Source organism: Bombina bombina, chromosome 6 (genome assembly GCF_027579735.1).
Source record: "Bombina bombina isolate aBomBom1 chromosome 6, aBomBom1.pri, whole genome shotgun sequence".
NCBI lineage: Eukaryota > Metazoa > Chordata > Amphibia > Anura > Bombinatoridae > Bombina > Bombina bombina.
Genome location: NC_069504.1, coordinates 804,107,579 through 804,128,891, shown reverse-complemented (window position 1 = coordinate 804,128,891; position 21,313 = coordinate 804,107,579). Strand labels below are relative to the sequence as shown.

Genomic DNA, 21,313 nt, shown 5'->3' with positions numbered 1-21,313 from the left:
GCATGCTCTTTATACATGCTCTCTGCATTTTACATTGAAAACTGTATGTATTTGGCTTGTCAGGCTATTAACATAATGGTGCTGCATCAAGAAATTATAGTGTAGTGGGGAAAGACCATTAAATGTAAATTACAAGAAGCTGGGACTTACCTGTTTGGCTGCTTTGCACACTAAAAAAGCATTCCATATGCTCTGTTTAAACAAGTGAAGTGAAGCAATAGCAAATCACTTGTTAATATATTGGCTTGGCTGGTGGCTGGTACATGAGACCATACTGTACTGAAGCTAGCAAGAAGCCATTGGCAATGCTCAAGAAACACTGAAAAGTTTTTTATATTTATATTGAGGAAGCTCTTGTGTGGATCATGTTGAAAGATATTGCTCTAGACAGGTCAGGGCATTTTCAAAAGAGCATGGTTTGAACAAAGCAGATGGAATCCTTTTTTTTTAGTGTGATCACTGCTAAACAGGTGATGGCCTGCTTAATACCACCTTCCTCCATTTCTATTGCTCTTGGGTGCAATGACCAAGCATTTACTTATGCATAGCAGCCAAACAGGTAAAGGTTGACTTAAGCTCTTATAATTATTACCATGTAACTGGGTAGTATGAGTCAAGTGAGACATTTGCTTGAAGTTCAAATTAATAGATTAGTCAATGTAAGTAATTAGTAAAGTACTGCACTGCAGTCTGCTTGCTTAATTTGCTTAGTATTGCTTCACTTGTTATATATTGGCTTGGCTGGTGGTAGCTGGTTGGTATAATCTACTATAATCTAATTACGATCTCCCAAATTAAATGTATTTTTATTATCTGTTATACTTTCTTTGATTCCCTACTGGAGAGGGGGCTGTGTGTGTGACAAATGGAACCTCTATATACATCTGTATATAAGTACTGGGGAAGGTTGTGTGTTTGTGACAGAGGGAACCTCTATAATATATATTGGTATATAAGTATTGGTGAGTGGGCTGTGTGTGTGACAAAGGGAACCTCTATAATATACATCTGTATATAAGGAACTGGGGAGGGGGCTGTGTGTGTGACAGAGAACCTCGATTGTCATTGGCTCACCCATATGTTCAGTTAGAAACCAGTAGTGCATTGCTGCTCCTTCAACAAATGATACCAAGAGAATTAAGCAAATTTGATAATAGAAGTAAACTGGAAAGTTGTTTAAAATTGTATGTTCTACCTAAATCCTGAAAGAAATGTTTTGGGTTTCATGTCCCTTTAAAGTTTAATTTTGACTTTACTCTCCCTTTTAAAATTGATTTCTCTAAACCTGCCCTGGTTTCAGTTAAAATGAAGATAGTTTTATCTTTATTTAGTATACAGTAGGTGCCTACTTATAGGATCATGTATCTCTTATTGAAAGGAAATATACAAATACAAATGAATGATTTTACCTCTTTAGCTGCCAGTAACAAGTGATTTTACCCCCTTTTCTGCCCTTCATTACTTTCTGCTCCATATTGTAGTGCATATAGGTATGGGGATTTTTTTTTGCATAAGCACTTGTTAAATTACAATATTTAGTTCTTATTAAAAATATTTAAGGAAAAAAAGTATTTGAGGTCCTGATCGGCAGACATTGTGTTTGTTTTTATCAATTGTGCTACACACAGCCCTGGTAGCTGTCATGTTTTTACTCCGTGTATCGTTTTGAATAAAGCTGGAAGATTTTTTATCTTACAAGGAGTCCTCTTGCGCTTTTTTGCGCTCTGCCACTTTCTGGATTTCTATGTATATGCTTATATACATATATATGTATGTGTTAATATGTGTATATACACTTACATATATATGTATATATTCATATATATTTCTATTTGCTGCCCATCGCTGTGCGACTTACACCCTTCGCTGTGTCTCACGGCATGAGAACGAAGCTCCCATTGGAGCCCATGGAAGCGTGCTCTTGTGAGCCCAAAGCTTCCATTGCGTGTGCTGGTATTACTAAGTTGAGCGCAAATATCACTTTCGCTGTAGCAATATTTTGTGCTCTACTTATAATATAGCCCTTATATATCTGCTATGAGAACACGGAAAACAAACCCAAACGAGCAAAAACTGAAAATATGAAACTGCTTGCTGCAGACCTAGGAAAATTAACTGTACAGCGTTTGAAAAATAGAAACAGATCAAGTAGCAACTGGGGGGGGGAGGAACAAGCCTGATCCAGCCCTTTACAATACAAGTAGCTGAGTGTGCACATTTTTAGCTATAGCTCAACAAGTGCAGCAGTCAGATACTAAGCAACACCTCAGCAAGCCAAGAAGCAGTGTTCAAATGCAGACAAGGATAGATAAAAAAAAACCACACACAACTACTACTCCCTACTGCATAACAGAGGGAAAAAAGTCACTAAAACTAAATGCACACAAGAATGGATTAGAGCAAACAAACCCTTTTGTTTGGCTTAATATTCATGACATTGTCATAAATCTGAGAAAATAAACAATTTGGAAAGTTTTTTTTATAGTATGTACTCTGAATCATAAATCTAACAGGGAATAATTTTGTCTCTCAGGACCTGCAGTGTAGAACAGTTGCCCTATTCACCGTCAGAGTTTACCTGACCCTTTCAGGACTAGATACTATTGCAATGAAGTGTCTTCTCTGTCATCTAAGAAAAGAGCCCCTTCCAATTTTAAGGATGTTATGGCAGATCTGAGGAGCATAAATATCTTGAAATTCAAAGGCTTTATATTCTGCCCAACTAAAGCAGAAGCTAAATAATGGATCAGGAAAGACATAATAGAACACATGACAGAAATATCTATCTCTGGAAGGGTGTTCTCACAAACTCTTCCCTTTGGCAAAACAAAGCCATTCCTCATCTATTAGGTCATATCTGGGTCTCATATCACTGCAGGTGTCTGCTGCACTTTGGTAAAATTTCATTTAAGAGGGATGAACTTGTAAAACATTTCACACAACACTTTATAAAGGAACAAGCGAAAGAACTGGGGTCATTAAACTAACTTGATCTTAGTTTGTAGTATCCACTATTACTGCTTTCTAAATTAATATAAAAAGTGAAGCATTCTTGGGGCACTGATTGGAGTGGTTGGACCAAGGAGCAGCTTCAATGAATGGTTTAATCGAGTATTCCCTAAACAATCTTCCTCGGTATGTCAGTGATGACTTTTTTTGTGTGTGATTTGTAGCTTTCTCTTTTCACTATTATGTACAGGAAATACAAAATAAAGCAGAACATATAACTTCACAAGGTGTGTCTGAGAAAGACTATGGGCCAGATTAGGATTGGGCGCTAACAGTTACGTGCAACGTGAGTGATAAGGGGTTTATCGCGGGTGTTTGCGTTAATCGGGTTTACCGCTTATATTACAAGTTGAAAGTAAATGCAATCGTGATTTACGCTAGAATGATTGCCACGCCCTCAGAGCTCTGGTTAACTTGTTAAAGGGCCATGATACCCAAATGTTGAAACACTTGAAAGTGATGCAGCATAGCTGTAAAAAGCCGAGAAAATATCACCTGAACATCTCTATATAAAAAAGAAAGATATTTTACCTCAAAAAATTCTTCAGTAGCCACATCCCATTGTAAAGGACTTCCAAGCAGCAAATCAGTATGTCTGTCCCGGGACAGCGAAGGGAGTGAGTTTACGTGCACACTCATCTTATTTCCCTATTCAGGTTAAGGAAGTTTACTATGAAATCTCATGAGAGTTAAGTCAAATCTCATGAGATCACAGTAAAAGAGTTCATGACCTCAGCACTGCTGATGCCGATTGGCTGCTGTTCATTTCTTCATATATTTTTTTACCTGCAGCAGAGCAACAGCTGAAGTATATTTTTTTTACACAGAACTTACTCTGCTGAGCTGAGGAAATTGTGAGGTAAAATATCTTCCTTTTTTACATAGAGATGCTCAGGTGATATTTTCCTGTCCGCTTTTTACAGTTATACTGCATCAGTTTAAAGTGATTTAGCATATGACTTGAGTATTATGTCCCTTTAAGCAAAACAAAAATGTGTCACAACACATCCAAAATACATTACAGAGTACAGTCACACTAATAAAAATTATTCAAAAAAATATTGCACACAAAAGTTATAAGGGCTCAAAAGGTGTTAGAAAAAAAAAAGGTAGGCAAATGGCTTTAACATCGAGATAAATACATATACATATTTAAAAAGATGGATGTGTGTGTGTGTACATATTTATATGTGTATATATGTATTTAAAGAGTACTAAAGACACATGCACACTCCTGAGCTCTTATGAGCCTACCTAGATTTACTCTTCAACAAAGGATATGAAAGGAACAAAGCATTTTTTGATAATAGATGTAAATAGCATGAAATTTTAATTTTGACTTTACTGTCCCTTTAATTCATTAGTAGTTAACCTCCACAACTATAAACACCAGTGGCCCCGATTACAAGTCACAAGCGGAGTTAACAACTGAAGTTAGAAACTGTCTTTTCTGTTCTATCTGCCCTTCTCCTAAAACTCACTGCATGTCCCTATAAAGAATAAAAAATATATACCCATATCTTACCTTCCCTTTTCTCATCCCCTATAACATTGGGTATTTCTAAATTCAGGACAAAGTTAAGAAACTATTTAGCATGTGTGTTTTTTGGTGGTTGTAGATGTGTAACAGATTTTGGGGGTCAAAGTTAGAAAAAACTAAATTTATGCTTACCTGATAAATTTATTTATTTCTTGACACAATGAGTCCACGGATCATCTAATTACTATTGGGAATATCACTCCTGCCCAGCAGGAGGCGGCAAAGAGCACCACAGCAAAGCTGTTAAATATCACCTCCCTTCCCTCCCACCCCAGTCATTCCACCAAAGTAAAGGAGAGAAAGGAAGTAACAAGGTGCAGAGGTGTCTGAAGTTTATAACATAACCACAACCTGTCTAAAGAACAGGGCGGGCCGTGGACTCATCGTATCAAGAAAAATACATTTATCAGGTAAGCATAAATTTTGTTTTCTTTCTAATGACACAATGAATCCACGGATCATCTAATTACTATTGGGAACCAATACCCAAGCTAGAGTACACAGATAAGGGAGGGATAAGACAGGGAACCTAAACGGAAGGCACCACTGCTTAAAGAACCTTTCTCCCAAAAGCGGCCACAGCCGAGGCAAAAGTGTCAAATTTTTAGAATTTTGAAAAAGTGTGAAGAGGACCAAGTTGCAGCCTTGCAAATCTGTTCTACAGAAGCTTCATTTCTGAATGCCCATGAGAAAGAAACAGCCGTAACCCTCTCTGGAGGCTGCTGTCCAGCAGTTTCATATGCAAAACGTATGATACTCTTCAGCCAAAAAGAAAGAGAAGTAGCCGTAGCTTTCTGTCCCTTACGTTTTCCGGAGAAAACCACAAACAAGGCAGAGGACTGACGAAAATCCTTAGTCGCCTGTAAATAAAATTTTAGAGCACGTACCACGTCTAAATTGTGCAGAAGTCGTTCCTTCTGTGAAGAAGAATAAGGACACAAAAAAGGAACCACAATCTCCTGATTAATGTTCCGGTCAGAAACTACTTTAGGGAGAAACCCTAACTTTGTACGTAAAACTACCTTATCCGAATGAAAAATAAGGTAAGGTGACTCATACTGTAATGCCGAGAGCTCTGACACTCTACGAGCAGAAAAAATAGCCACAAGAAACAAAACTTTCCAAGATAACAACTTAATATCTAAGAAATGCATGGGCTCAAACGGAGCCCCTTGAAGAACTTTAAGAACCAAATTAAGACTCCAGGGAGGAGTAACTGGTTTGAACACAGGCCTGATCCTGACCAAGGCCTGACAAAATGATTGCACGTCTGCCAGACGTTTATGTAACAAAATAGACAAGGCAGATATTTTACCCTTTAGGGAACTAGCCGATAATCCTTTCTCCAAACCTTCTTGGAAAAAAGACAGAATTCTAGGAATCCTAACTCTGCTCCAAGAGTAGCCCTTGGAATTACACCAATATAGATATTTACGCCATATCTTGTGGTAAATCTTTCTAGCCACAGGTTTACGAGCCTGAATCGTGGTCTCAATGAACGAATCTGAAAATCCCTGCTTGGATAAAATTAAGCGTTCAATCTCCACGCAGTCAGCTTCAGAGAAACTAGATTTGGATGAAGGAAGGGCCCTTGAAGTAGAAGGTCCTTCCTCAACGGAAGTCTCCAAGGTGGAAGAGATGACTTTTCCACCAGGTCTGCATAGCAAATCCTGCAGGGGCCAAGCCGGTGCAATGAGAATCACTGAAGCCCTCTCCTGCTTGATTCGAGCAATGACTCGAGGAAGAAGAGCGAATGGAGGAAATAGGTATGCAAGACTGAATTTCCAAGGTACCGCCAGGGCATATATCAATACCGCCTGAGGGTCCCTTGACCTCGATCCGTACCTCGGAAGCTTGGCATTCTGTCGAGATGCCATGAGATCCAATTCCGGCTGACCCCATTTGAGAATAAGGCTGGAAAACACTTCCGGATGGAGTTCCCACTCCCCCAAGTGAAAAGTCTGTCTGCTCAGGAAGTCCGCCTCCCAGTTGTCCACCCCTGGAATGTGGATCGCCGACAGACAGCAAGAGTGGGTCTCCGCCCACCAAATTATCTTGGCTACCTCTGTCATTGCTAAGGAACTCCGCGCTCCTCCCTGATGATTGATGTAAGCCACTGAAGTTATGTTGTCCGACTGGAACCTGATAAACTGGGCCGAAGAGCATTGAAGATTGCTCTCAGCTCCAGAATGTTTATAGGCAGAACAGACTCTGACTGAGTCCAAACTCCCTGAGCCTTTAGGGAGCCCCAGACTGCCCCCCAACCTAGAAGGCTGTCGTCTGTTGTCACAATCACCCAAGAGGGTCTGCGAAAGCAGGTTCCCTGAGAGAGATGATCCTGAGACAACCACCATTGAAGAGAATTCCTTGTCTACTGCTCCAGTAGTATTTGTGGAGACAAATCCGCATAATCTCCGTTCCATTGACTGAGCATGTTTAACTGCAGAGGTCTGAGGTGGAAACGAGCGAACGGGATGATGTCCATTGCCGCCACCATCAGCCCGATTACCTCCATGCACTGAGCCAGTGATGGTCGAGGAGCGGACTGAAGCGCTAGGCAAGAATCGAAAATCTTTGATTTCCGGACTTATGTCAGAAAAATCTTCATTGATAGGGAATCTATTATGGTTCCCAAGAAAGTTACCCTTGTATTTGGAACTAAGGAGCTCTTGTCCAAATTTACCTTCCATCCGTGAGATCGCAGGAAGGATAACAACATTTCCGTGTGGGACCTTGCTTGTTGAAAGGATGGCGCCTGGAGCAGGATGTCGTCCAGATAGGGCGTCACTGCAATGCCCCGTAATCGGAGCACCGCTAACAGAGATCCCAGAACCTTTGAGAAAATTCTGGGAGCTGTGACAAGACCGAAAGGAAGAGCCACGAATTGGAAGTGTTTGTCTAGAAATGCAAACCTTAGAAACTTGTGATGATCCCTGTGAATGGGAACATGCAGGTACGCGTCCTTTAAATCCACTGTTGTCATACATTGACCCTCTTGGACCAAAGGGAGAATGGAACGAATAGTTTCCATCTTGAAGGATGGTACTCTGAGGAATTTGTTAGACTCTTGAGATCTAAAATTGCCCTGAAGGTTCCCTCTTTTTTGGGAACCACGAACAGATTGGAATAAAAGCCCAGCTCCCGTTCCTGCATCGGAACAGGAACTATTACTCCCAGGTCGGAGAGGTCCCGTACACAGTGTAAGAACGCCTCTCTTTTTGTCTGGTCTACAGATAATCTTGAAAGCAGAAACCTGCCTCTGGGAGGAAAACTTTACAAAGAACAAATGACATTTTGCAAATCTTGGTCCATCCTGATTCCCAAAGGGTCAAATTATCAAATTATAACCTTGAATTTTTAATTAAAAATTAAAATAACAAAACCGTTACTGTCTCTTTAAATTTAAACCGTAACCTTTTTTACTTAGGCAGCAGAAGTGAAATATTCTTTGAATGATGATAATAAAATTAACACCTCTACAACTCTGCTTCTTTGCTGAGGTGCCTATCTGACCTGCTACACCGGAGCTTGATATTCCTTCTAGGTAAATGATCCGGAACCCAGCAGCAAAAGAAGTGATCCGTTTTCCGGTCCTAGAAACGATCGCTTTTAGTAAAATCAAGCGTTTCTAGCTGGACCCAGAAAAAACTATTCCTCCACACTCGGAAGACAAGTAAAAGTGGCGCGCAACTCAGATTGCCGCCTCACGTAGCTCCGCCCATCGTGGGCGTTCTCAAACCAAATTCTCCCGGTCGGTATTTTATGTGTAAAGTCTAACGGCCGGGAGAAGTGGAACCACTATAGCCTGCTAAAAAGGCTGTCTTATCAATCCTCTCCAGTATAGGAGAGTTTAAAGTGAAGGTAAAGTTACCATTATCACAATCCAGGATATCATAAATCAACTAAATTAAATAGGACTTTGTTTCATTAATCGTCATCAATTGATGTAAAAAGAAAGTTATATACAATATTTATCCATTTTCGAGCGTACACTAAAGCAACCCGTTTTTTTTGTTTTTGTTTTCCTGCTGATCACATTTCTGTATCAGCCAACTGAAATTCTGGCCGTTAGGCGGCTGTCAGTACACGTCACCCGCCTACTTTAGGAATCCCCATAAGAACCAGAATCACGCTTGCGCATAATACATTAAAATCGGCAATTGGCGCATGCGCTATTTCACAAAGCCTTGTGAACTCGCTCTGAGCTGACGTCAAAAGCGGGTGGGACCGCTCTATACGTCAACATACAAGAAAACAGGCATTTAATCTCTGGGAGGAGTCAGACATTGCACCGGTAGGGAGATATCAATATAGATATCTTCAACATTAAAAATAAAATTTGAAAAAAAAAGTTAGCGATTGAGTTAGGGTAAGCATAACAAATGCATTCATATGTTGCAAACTATAAAACTTAAGCTTCACTTTAAGTGTCCCTTCATATAAAGTGCCTTTACTTAAATTGGCCCCTTTGTCATATTTTTGTGTGTTTGAAACAAAGTGCCCACTTACCTCCCAAATCTGCCCGACAGCAAGGCAGCTCACCAGGTTTGAGAGGTCCTCTCCCTCACATAGCCCTGTGGAAAGGAAAAAAGACTGAGTAATTTTACTCAGGTTAGGGCAGCATAAGTTACATGGGAGGCGCAGTGAGAATTATGTCCCACAAGTTCCCATTGCTCTAAAGGCACCACTGCCCTACTGAAGAGACTGATGTGGACTACGGCTACACCCTAGTACAAAGCAGCACAATCTTGCACTACTTAAAAAATAATAAAATCTTGCTTGAAGAATCTTTTTCTAACACCTTTCTTTACCACGTCCTTGCTCTAACGTAGGCAAAGAGAATGACTGGGGTGGGAGGGAAGGGATGTGATATTTAACAGCTTTGCTGTGGTGCTCTTTGTCGCCTCCTGCTGAGCAGGAGTGATATTCCCAATAGTAATTAGATTATCCGTGGACTCATCATGTCATTAGAAAGAAAGTGTGTTTTTTTCCATTTTTTCCTCATATTTTATCATTTTATTTATAGTAAATTATAGGATATGATGAAAATAATGGTATCTTTAGAAAGTCCATTTAATGCAGAGAAAAACGGTATAAGTGTGGGTACAGTAAATGAGTAAGAGGAAGATTTACAGCTAAACACAAACACCGCAAAAATGTAAAAATAGCCTTGTTCCCAAACGGACAGAAAATGGAAAAGTGCTGTAGTCATTAAGGGGTTAATTCACAAAGCCACTATAAATATAGTGGACATATGTAGACAAATACACGATAGTGATAATTCCCCCCATTAACAAAATTGGATGTAAAGCAAGTGACTGGATGACACTGAATATCTGTCAAGTTAGATAAATTAAATTAGATTAAATTACATTGGAGGGAAGCAATTTAGGCAAGAATAGGCAGACAAATATGTACAAAGACACTGCTCAACAGCATGGTTATTGAAAAAGTTAAATATCCTAGGAGAGGAGGGAACATTAATAGACTCCTATTCAAACAAGAGGCCTTTTGGATACTTACCACTGACAAACGCCTGCCCAAAGGGTTCAATTCATCCTTTGATCTGATCAATTTTTGGGAGTGAATTCCCTTCCCTCTTACCCCTAAAAACTGCTGTTGAGCAGTGTCTTTGTGTCAGGGTGCCAGGAATCAGACTGAGACAAGAAGTGCAAAAATAATCACACCTTTATTAATAGCAAAAAATAATAAAAAGTCCACAAGTCAAATAACAAGCCAAGGAGTCAAAACCAGAGCTGGTAGTCAGACGAGCCGAATCAGGAGCCAAAGCGAATAGTCAGACAAGCCGGAATCAGGAACAAGGAAACAGCAGAGTCAGGAACAAGCCATGGATCAGGAACCAGGAAGGACAGCATGGTTGAAGAAAACCCACAAGAAGACATTGAGGAGTCTTATTCTGTGCACAAACTGAGCAGGAGGCAACATCAGAACGAAGACCTGGCCACCAGAATTGTCGAGTGACAGACCAAATCATTTGGTTCTTGACTGGGTGACCTGCGGCTTTAGGATAGTGGTAAGTGTGCAAAAATGTAGTTCGAAGATTCTCAGGAACAAAACACTTACCACTAGGTTTCTCAGGAGGTGCATTGGTTTGTGCAGCCAGGATCTCCTCCACCAAGGGAGAAGTCAAATTAGAATGTATGGTAGCCAAAATATGGTCAGGAGGTATAACAGGAGTAGGTACAGACTCCTCCTTGGACAGAGGCGAAAATTGTCGAGAGAGGGCATCAGCCCTAACAGGCAGGTAGGAGACCACATAATTAAACCGAGACAAAAATAGCACCCATCTGGCCTGTCGGGGCGACAAACGTTTTGCTTCAGATAGATAAGTTAAATTCTTGTGGTCAGTAAGAATGAGTACTGGCACACTAGTACCCTCGAGAAGATGCCTCCATTCCTTAAGTGCCAAAATTATGGCCAGTAATTCCCTGTCGCCAAATTCATAATTGCACTCCACTGGAGACAATTTTTTAGAGAAGAAACCACACGGATGCAAAGAACCGTCAGGCGTAGGACGTTGAGACAAGAGGGCACCTACTCCAGTCTCAGATGCATCGACCTCAAGAACGAAAGGCAGGATAGGGTTAGGATGAGCCAGAACTGGAGCGGCAGCAAAGGCATTCTTAAAGGGACACAAAACCCAAATTTTTTTCTTTCGTGATTCAGATAGAGCATGCAATTTTAAGCAACTTTCTAATTTACTCCTATTATCATTTTTTCTTCGTTCTTTTGCTATCTTTATTTGAAAAAAAAAGGCATCTAAGCTATTGGTGGATGAATTTTTCCACCAATCAGCAAGAACAACCCAGGTTGTTCACCAAAAATGGGCCGGCATCTAAACTTACATTCTTGCATTTCAAATAAAGATACCAAGAGAATGATGAAAATTTGCTAATAGGAGTAAATTAGAAAGTTGCATGCTCTATCTGAATCGCGAAAAAACAAATTTGGGTTCAGTGTCCCTTTAAGACTATCAAAGGCCTTAATGGCAGTAGGTGACCAATGGAGTGGATCATTCTCTTTACGGGTCATGTCTGTGATAGGTTTGACCAAGGAAGAAAAGTTTTTAATAAACTTTCTATAGTAATTGGCGAACCCCAAAAAACGTTGAATAGACCGAAGACCAACTGGGTGAGGCCACTGCAGAACTGCAGATAACTTGTCAGGATCCATGGAGAACCCTGCAACGGAGATAACATAACCTAGGAAAGTTACTTGAGTCTGAGGGAACTCACATTTCTCGAGTTTACAAAACAGGCCGTTCTCGCGTAGTCTCAAGTGTGGGTGAGTGTATGAGGATGTCGTCTAAGTACACCACAACACACTGTTGCAACATATCTCGTAGAACATCATTAATAAATTCCTGAAAAACAGCAGGAGCATTACATAGGCCAAAGGGCATTCCAAGATACTCATAATGCCTGCTCCTGGTGTTAAATGCTGTTTTCCATTTGTGGCCCTCCTTAATCCTAATGAGATTGTACGCTCCTCTCAAATCAAGTTTAGTAAAGACCATAGCTCCCTTGAGGCGGTCAAAGAGTTCCGTAATGAGCGGAATAGGGTAAGCATTCTTAATGGTAAGACGATTAAGACCCCTATAATCGATACATGGTCTTAACTCGCCACCCTTTTTCTTCACAAAGAAGCAGCCAGCCCCTGCAGGAGAGCAGGATTTGCGGATGATCCCCCGCGACAGAGCATCGGCAACATACTCCTCCATAGCACGATTCTCTGCAACAGACAGAGGGTACACCCGGCCCCGAGGAGGAATGGCTCCGGGTTGCAGGTCTATGGCACAATGGTAAGACCGGTGGGGAGGCAACGTACCGGCACGCACCTTGTCAAACACGTCAAGGAACTCTCGGTACTCCTCTGGCAATTGAGATACCGAAGAAGTGCACAAGACTTTAACTGGTGTCCGAGGACAAGTGGAAATACATTGCGGGGACCACGACAAAATTTTGGACCTGCGCCAGTGGAGACTGGGATTGTGCTTTTGGAGCCAGGGATAACCCAGAACAACCGGAAAATGTGGAGAGGGTTTCAAAATGGAGAGCCCCAACAGCCATGGACAACGGAGTAGTTTCGTGAGTAACGAGTGCGGGCTGAAGGGGCCTGCCATCATTTGCCTCAATAGCAAGCAGAATGGACGTGTAGGACAAGACTTCAAAAGGTGGCCCTGTAACCCACAATAGAGGCAGAGCCCCTCCCTCCTCCTAAAGGCCCTCTCCGCCGCGGAGAGACGTGTGAATCCCAGCTGCATCGGCTCAGCAGTATCTGGTGATTTGGTACCAGGAGGCATGGGAGGAGAGGGAGGCATGGGTGGGAACAAACACGTAGGAGACAACGGAACAGGAGGCTTCCGCAAGCGCTCCTTGAAAGAGGGCCTCTCTCTGAGTCTGATGTCAATTTGGATAAAAAAAAAAAGACACCAATGCCTCGAGATCCTCTGGCAGCAACTTCGTCTTTAATCGCATCAGAGAGCCCATGAAAGAAGGCGGCAACAAGGGCTTCATTGTTCCAACCTACCTCTGCGGCAAGCATACGGAACTCAATAGCATACTGAGCAACAGATCTTGTACCTTTCTGAATGGACATGAGTCGTTTAGCAGCAGAGGAGGAGCGAGCCGGAACATCAAATACCCTTCGAAAGGAGGCCACAAATTCAGGGTAATTTGAAATCACAGGTTTATTAGTCTCCCACAAGGGATTAGCCCAGGCAAAAGCTGTGTCAGAGAGTAACGAGATGAGAAATCCCACCTTAGCTCTGTCAGAGGGAAACGCCTGAGGTAACATCTCAAAGAAAATGCCCACCTGGTTCAAAAACCCTCTGCACTGAATAGGATCGCCTCCATATCGTTGAGGTAGAGGTGCAGAACCGGACATGCTCCTGGTAGGACTAGGTGCAGCAGCGGAAACAGGAGCAGCCATAACTTGCGGGACACTTTGGTCCAAATATGCAGTGCAAGTCAGCAGGGCTAGTGCAAATTGATCCAAGCGGTGATCCTGTTCATCCATCCTGGAAATGATGGCAGGTAAAGATGGATTATTAGCACCATCAGGATTCATGGCCTTTGCGTAATGTCAGGGTGCCAGGAATCAGACTGAGACGAGAAGTGCAAAAATAATCACAGCTTTATTAATAGCAAAAAATAATAAAAAGTCCACAAGTCAAATAACAAGCCAGAAGTCAAAACCAGAGCTGGTAGTCAGACGAGCCGAGTCAGGAGCCAAAGCGAATAGTCAGACGAGCCGGAATCAGGAACAAGGAAACAGCAGAGTCAGGAACAAGCAGGGATCAGGAACCAGGAATGACGTCAGGCAGCCAGGTAATACACAGGAACTCTCACAAACAGGTCTAAGACAACGCAAAGGCATAGCATACTGAACAGAGGCCCTTTAAATAATAAGTGATGACATCACAATTCTGAGACTGCATCCTGTCTCACATGGATGATGCACACCAGTCTGGCCATAAAAGGAAGTGCAGGAAATGAGCAGCATCCCCCACAATGCACCATAGTCAGGAAGAGAGGTGAGTAACATGGCTGCCAGCAGCATATGGCAAACACAACAGGGAGAAAACCCTGACACTTTGTACATATTTGCCTACCTATTCATGCCTAAATTGCTCCCCTCCAATGTAATTTAATCTAATTTATCTAACTTGACAGACATATGGACCTATGTCTATCTTTCTGGTAGCAATCATACACATTATCTATAGATATGCTATATTTCTATACTGCATTAAGTCAGAGAATCTAATATTGCCTGCATGTTCAGCTCAAGGATATTCAGTGTCATTCAGTCACTTGCTTTACATCCAATTTTGTTAATGGGGGGAATTATCACTATCATGTATTTGACTACATTATTTCCACTATATTTATAGTGGCTTTGTGAATTAATGATGCCTCCCTAGTTAAATATCATATATATGTTTCAATATATGAATTAATATGGATGCTGTTTAATTTCTCATGAAGGTAACATTCTGATCTCTTTATGATTTGTCCATGTACTTATGAATCATGATGTGCTATGTTGTGCTATGTTTGCCAAGATGAGTTTTTATTTTTTATTGTTATTCTTGTTATGCTTAACCAAGGCAGTAGTTTTTCAGTATCTGTCTATAGTTTCTCAGTGTATCCCCTATCACCTATTCTGTTATTAACGTTAGTCCACCTTTATACCAAACCGAGATAGTCACATGTTTTCCCATATCCAATGGGATTTTAAGTTAGAGTATACATTTTTAAATTGTTCTATGCAATTCACGTTTACGATTAAGGCAATGTAGCCAAAACATGTTAGGCGTGATCACCTGTTTTTATTTTTGACTAAAATATAGTTCTGGAGTTTTATTTGAAAGAGTGCCGGCTATTTTCTTTTGGATCTACTGTTAACTACAATTCCCACAGCCAGACACCTTTCACCTTCCATCCTGTTTAGTGATTCAGCCGTTGCTGACTGGAGCGCACCTTGTCACGTGGTGAAGTGTTCGATGACGTAACACCAGTACCCGAAACAGATACGGAGCTCGTGGAGCTAGCGGTGAACTGTTGCAGCTCTAGACGAGGATTCCCGACAGTTGAAGCACTAGTCTTTACCCGACAGCAGCACGGATACCAAGCTGAGCTGTTCTGGGGATATGCTGAGTTGTGCCGCTTGCTGTTTGCAGTTGCTTATGGGACTGTTATCCACTTCTGTACTGGCTCTCTAAGGAGACTTCTCATTTTTCGTTATTACACCACCATGGCTTTTCTGTGGCTGGAGCTGGCCTCAAACTGCTTTTCCTGATAAGAACCAGATCGGCTCACAGGTTAGTAAGCCCACTGACACCAATAATGTAACATAATTATGGCGGCCACTAACACCAATGAATGTCTTATTTTAATTAACCCACTGACACCAATGCATTATGTTATAAATAACCCACTGACATATATATATATATATATATATATATACACACAATGCCTTGCAAAAGTATTCACCCCCTTCACTTTTTACCTATTTTGTTACATTACAGCATTAAGTTCAATGTTTTATTAATCTGAATTGTATGTGATGGATCAGAACACAATAGTCTAAGTTGGTGAAGTGAAATGAGAAAAATATATACATAAAACTATTTATTTAGAAATAGAAAACAGAAAATTGGCATGTGCGTATGTATTCACCCCCTTTGTTATGAAGCCCATAAAAAGCTCTGGTGCAACCAATTACCTTCAGAAGTCACATAATTAGTGAAATTATGTCCACCTGTGTGCAATCTAAGTGTCACATGATCGTCATTACATATACACACCTTTTTTGAAAGGCCCCAGAGGCTGCAACACCTAAGCAAGAGGCACCACTAACCAAACACTGCCATGAAGACCAAGGAACTCTCCAAACAAGTAAGGGACAATGTTGTTGAGAAGTGCAAGTCAGGGTTAGGTTATAAAAAAATATCCAAATCTTTGATGATTCCCAGGAGCACCATCAAATCTATCATAACCAAATGGAAAGAACATGGCACAACAGCAAACCTGCCAAGAGACGGCCGCCCACCAAAACTCACGGACCGGGCAAGGAGGGCATTAATCAGAGAGGCAGCACAGAGACCTAGGGTAACCCTGGAGGAGCTGCAGAGTTCCACAGCAGAGACTGGAGTATCTGTACATAGGACGACAAAAAGTCGTACACTTCATAGAGTTGGGCTTTATGGCAGAGCGGCCAGAAGAAAGCCATTACTTTCAGCAAAAAACAAAATGGCACGTTTTGAGTTTGCGAAAAGGCATGTGGGAGACTCCCAAGATGTATGGCGGAAGGTGCTCTGGTCTGATGAGACTAAAATTGAACTTTTCGGCCATCAAAGAAAACGCTATGTCTGGCGCAAACCCAACACATCAAATCAACCAAAGAACACCATCCCCACAGTAAAACATGGTGGTGGCAGCATCATGCTGTGGGGATGTTTTTCAGCAGCCGGGACTGGGAAACTGGTCAGAGTTGAGGGAAAGATGGATGGTGCTAAATACAGGGATATTCTTGAGCAAAACCTGTACCACTCTGTGCGTGATTTGAGGCTAGGACGGAGGTTCACCTACCAGCAGAACAATGACCCCAAACACACTGCTAAAGCAACACTTGAGTGGTTTAAGGGGAAACATGTAAATGTGTTGGAATGGCCTAGTCAAAGCCTAGACCTCAATCCAATAGAAAATCTGTGGTCAGACTTAAAGATTGCTGTTCACAAGCGCAAACCATCCAACTTGAAGGAGCTGGAGCAGTTTTGCAAGGAGGAATGGGCAAAAATCCCAGTGGTAAGATGTGGCAAGCTCATAGAGACTTATCCAAAGCGACTTGGAGGTGCGATTGCCGCAAAAGGTGGCTCTACAAAGTATTGACTTTAGGGGGGTGAATAGTTATGCACATTGACTTTTTCTGTTATTTTGTCCTATTTGTTGTTTGCTTCACAATAAAAGGAAAAAAAAACATCTTCAAAGTTGTGGGCATGTTCTGTAAATTAAATGATGCAAGTCCTCAAACATAATTCCAGGTTGTGAGGCAACAAAACACGAAAAATGCCAAGGGGGGTGAATATATATATATATATATATATTTATATTGGTGTTAGTGGGTTCATTTTATACACAATCATATATATATATATATATATATATATATATATATATATATATATATATATATATATATATATATATATATATATATATATATATATATATATAAATAAATAAATAAATTATCTGCCCTTTACAATCCACTCCCAATGATTACCGGGCCCTGGACAGCTCTGGCTAAAATTTAACGGGCCTTGAGGTCACTTGGGTTGAGAACCCCTGATCTAGAATATTATTATAGATTTTATTGTCATTCCGTACCCCCTCTAACACCTAGGTTTTTTTTACTAATTTTTTTTCTGCTAAAACAGCCACTACTCTATACATGACCACTCAGCTGCCTTCAAAACAGTTGACTACCCCCTCCTCTTACAGACTCTCAGGTCTCTTGGTCTCTGTGAAACTGCTATCTCTTGGATCCATTCATCTTTCAAACAGGTCCTTTTCTGTTTTATTTACTGGTGACTCCTCCTTTTCAATGCCTCTGTCTGTTGGAATACCTCAAGGCTCTGTGCTAGTTCCTCTACTCCGTAGTTTCTCAACCTGTGGTACGTGTTCCCTCTGGTGGTACTTGGGGCTTGGTAGGGGGTACTCCAGGGACTGGCCTGATGTATCTATTGTAGATATATCAAAGAAAGTTGTGTTTCTCATTTCTACCCTCTCCTAACAGTGCAGAGTGTGAGTATTTCCCTGCCTAGGTTGGACCACTGCTCAATCTCTGATTCACCTCAAATTGGTAAAACCTTAAATTCTGGCTTTTTAGTGACATAAAAGGGCCCCAGAAAAATAAGACAGACATTGTTTATGAGATGGTTATTAAAAATAGAAAGGTGGTACCATAAATATTACTTTCCTCATCATGAAGAAAACAGTTGATTTTCCTCTGTTTTAATGTAAGAAACACATTAAAGGGACATTCCAGCCACATTTTTTCTTTTATGATTTCGAAAGAGAATGCAATTTTAAACATCTTTCTAATTTACTTATATTATCTAATTTGTTTTATTCTCTTGATATTCTTTGATGAAAAGCATATCTAGATATGCTCACTAGCTGCTGATTGGTTGCTGCACATAGAAGCATCATGTGATTGGCTCACCATGTGCATTGCTTTTTCTTCAAATAAGGATATTTAAAAAATGAAGCAAAATAAATTATGGAAGTAAATTATAATGTTGTTTAAATTTCTATTCTCTATCTGAATCATGAAAGAAAGATTTTGGGTTTAGTGGCCCTTTAATTGCATATAATTATTAATATCAATGGACTATATATCTGTTTTATGTGTTTATTATTTTCTGTTGTAATACTGCCAAATATTAAATTCCAATATCTGATTGTTATATATTTACTTCATTAACATATCTGATACAAGCTTGTGAAATCAAGTGATACACATTATTTCCATTTTTGCTCATGTAAAAGATCAATAATATTTTTGCTACATTTGGGGTGGATAGAAAACAAAATGTATGCCTAGAGGGGTACTTTCTACGAAAAGGTTGAGAAACACTGTTTTACTCTTCTCCATGTATACTTCTTCACTGGGTTAACTTATCAGAAGCTATGGCTTCAAATATCCCCTCTATGCGGATGCCACTCAGAACTCCCTTTCCACCCCAATCTATATCCCTCTGTCTTTTCTCATGTCAGTGACTGCTTATTTGGCATTTTTTCCTAGATCGCATCTCGCTACCTAAAGATTAACATATATATATAACTGAGCTCCTTCTAATCACCTCTCTAGCTCTACTCCAAGTTCTGACTTTTCTATCACTGTCAATGGCATCACTATTCTCCCCATCACCCCAAGTCAGCTGCCTCAGAGTTAGACTTGACTCCAATCTGTCCTTCATTCTGCTGCAACAACCTTTGCAACACTTCCAAAATGTGTCTGTTTATGGGTACTGAGACCAGTAAGCAACAAATCCACTTCCTTGTAATTTCCCGACTTCCTGTCTCCCACCTCTCCCATCCTTCAATCCATTCTAAAATGCCTGTCAGGCAAATCCACTTTTCCCATCGCTCTGTATATGCTGTACCTCTCTGCTAGCCCCTTTACTGACTCCCCATTCACAGCACAATTCAATTCAAAATTCTCAGCTTGACCTACAAAGCTCTGACCAATACTGCTCCCCACTGCCTGTCCTTACTAATCAACAAATATACTCCAGCCTAAGGTCCAACAATGACTTGCTCCTTGTATCTTCTATTATCATCGCTTCCTATGCTAGACTGCAGGACTTTTCTCATACAGCACAAACCCGGTGAAATGCACTTCCTTACGCTGTCACATTTCCCCTAATCTGCCATCTTTTAAATGTTATCTAAAGACATTTTTGTTCAGGGAAGCCTACCACCCAACTAAGTAACAAATTCCACTAATAATTGCCCTCATCTAACTCTGTATTAACATCATTCTCATCCTTACAGTCGTCACTTCCTGTTTCTCACCTTCCTACCCTTCAAGATTTTAAGTTCCCACATGAATAGGGCCCTCTATTCTTCCTGTATTTGTTTGTCAAATTCTGTCTTGTCTCTTACAAGTAATGCATCATTGATTTACTTATATCAATTGTACCCATGGGCAGCACTGCGGAAAATGTTGGCGCTTTATAAATAAAGTATAATAACAAGAACAACTGACCCATTACTCACTGATATGAGTAATGGCAATTTTTTTTAATTGGGATGGACAAGATGCAAGGGACAAATACAATACGTTAATTCAAAACTCACAGGGATATGCATAAGGCTATCTTGAGAATTAACATGCTACATGGAGCCCAAAATGTTTCTTTCATGATAAATACAGCTACAATAAAGTTCCAACTTACTTATTTTATCAAATGTACTTTTATTCTCTAGGTATCTTGTTGAAGAGCATACCGATGTAGGCTTAAGAGTGTACTCATCTGAAGCTACATATTGCAGCAGTTTTAAAAGAATGCTTTTAAAATTGGATACCATCTAGTGCCCAAAAGTGTATAACTGCTGCTACCATATAGTTCCTCCAGACACATGCACGCCTCCTGAGCCTACCTAAGTATTCAACAATTGATACCATTAGAACAAAGTAATTTTTTTTTTTTTACGCGTCTGTATGCGCATGATTTTATATATGTGTGTGTATATATATGTGTCTTGGGGTCAAACTTGACTCAGATCTCTCTTTCACTCCTCACATCCAGTCTTTGGCAAACTCCTCACATCCAGTCTTTGGCAAACTCCTGCCATTTACACCTTAAAAACACAGCCAAAATTTGCCACTTCCTTACAGAAGTCACAACTAAGATATTATCATCATCATTTCCTGCCTTGACTATTGCAACTCTATCCTCTCCGGTCTCCCTAGTAGCCGCCTACCTCCTTTACAATACATAATGAATGCCTCCACCAGGCTGATCTTACTTACATGTTACTCTTCTTTTGCTGCACCACTCTGCCAATCCCTTCAATTGCTTCCTATAGCCCCTAGAATAAAAAACAAAATTCTGAATATGACAGAGGACGACAAACATTTTCAAAATTTAGGAGCTAGTAAGAATATTTAGGAGCAAGACAGTGGTATTTCTATATAGATATATCGAGAATAACCAAAACATTAGGAGCTGGGGTAAAATTCTAGGAGCCTGTTGATCCCTAGCTCCTGAGTTTGTTGAGCTCTGGACTATGACATTCAAGGCTCTCAATAATATTGCTCCACTCCTATATCTCAGACCTAGTCTCCAGATAATCTCCCTCCCGTCCCCTTCGCTCTACTCAAAATCTACTTTTCTCCTCCTCTCTTGTCACATCCTCACATTCCAGTCTACAGGACTTCTCCAGACTGGCCCCTGATTTGTGGAACTCTCTGCCTCGCTCCCCAAGTCTCTCCCCTAGTATTGAAAGTTTCAAGTGCTCTTTAAAGACTGTTCAGGGATACACACAATATACACTAACCTTTTTCTAACCTCAGTTCCTCCCTTCTTTTGTTATCCCTGTGAACCCCCTTAGCATGCAAGCCTACAAGCCCAGCTGTTTGTAGATCACCTTCATGGGAAGCGATTTACAATAGTGCAACTCTTGATAGGGCCCTCTACCCACTTATTCCCTTATAAATATTACC

General features: G+C 40.7%; 1 long non-coding RNA gene across 1 annotated transcript in view; it reads right to left on the bottom strand.

Annotated features, from left to right (window-relative positions):
* The window catches only part of LOC128662272 (uncharacterized), a 31,185-nt gene extending 10,503 nt beyond the window's left edge, over window positions 1-20,682 (bottom strand). The window contains exon 1 of the long non-coding RNA XR_008402737.1: window positions 20,621-20,682. This is a non-coding gene — a long non-coding RNA (uncharacterized LOC128662272). The remainder of the gene's footprint in view (window positions 1-20,620) is intronic.
* Window positions 20,683-21,313: the final 631 nt, after the last annotated feature.